Consider the following 1,221-nt stretch of genomic DNA (forward strand, 5'->3'; position numbering starts at 1 on the left):
ACAGTGGCCAGAGAGTGACGTCACCCATCAAGTACCCCACGGCTGGAAACGGGGCCAATTTGGAAAATGTAAGTATATTACAAATGTATTTGCATTGATAAATTACAAACATTAACACATAGTCATTTTATCTCGGAAACCCCCTTTAAGGCATAATCTGTAAATGTAAATGCTACCATACTGTGACTATATAATATCACCATACAGTAACTCAATAACACCGCCATAAAGGGAATAAAAAGGACACTAAGGGTCCTTTTACACTGGCCAATTTTGGCCATAAAAACGAGCTCCAATCAACAAGACAGCTTGTTGATCGGCGCTCATTTTCTCCTTTCACAAGGAGCTATGATCAGTAATACATAAATTATCCCCATACATTACCATCATGTCGGCAGCACATCTACACAGGGAGATCTTCTGCCAACAACTATAATATTTTCTGCTGCATAAACTATACAATCAACCGATGAAAGCGTGTTTGATCGTTCATCAGCTGATCGTTGCCCTGTTTACACAAGGAAATGATCGGGAACGAGCATTCATAGGAACGCTCATTTTCCAGATTATTGGCCTGTGAAAATTGGCCTTAAAGGGGTTTTCCGGAAGCAAAAACTTACTTTTAATTAAACTAAACAATAGAAAACATATAACTTTGTAATGTACTTACGTTTTATTATCTGAATGTATCGTCGTATCCCCTCTTCCGTCACGTGACCGCTTGTCAATGTAAAATTTGCACTTCCTGTGCATACCCGTCCATTCGCGCCTAACTTCCGGTTTCCGGTTTTCACATTGTACGGTTACGTCATAAATGACGTAACTGTACCACGTGTTTCCCATTCTGCTTAGAGCATGCGTGGTTGACACACTACCACGCATGCTCTGTTAAATGATATGGCTGCGTCTTCAGCAGCCGTGTATGTTACATTGCGCATGCGCAAGTTTTAACTATGTGGTGTCGCTGTGTACTGTGATGGCCGTGTCTGCCGTCGCTCGCTCTCTCCTTCTCCTCCTCACAGTCCGAAGCGCATGTGAGGAGGAGGAGGGTGTTTTTTTGCTTACTGTAGGAGCGGAATCCCCAAGCCCAGGATTGGGGATTCCGCTCCAGGAGAAGTCACAGACTTCACTGTGTACATATATGGACACAGTGACGTCAGGGACTTATGAAGCGGAATCACCGGCGAATTGGCCGGGGATTCCGCTCCAGGAAAAGTCTCT

This window comes from Rhinoderma darwinii, chromosome 2 (genome assembly GCF_050947455.1).
Source record: "Rhinoderma darwinii isolate aRhiDar2 chromosome 2, aRhiDar2.hap1, whole genome shotgun sequence".
NCBI lineage: Eukaryota > Metazoa > Chordata > Amphibia > Anura > Rhinodermatidae > Rhinoderma > Rhinoderma darwinii.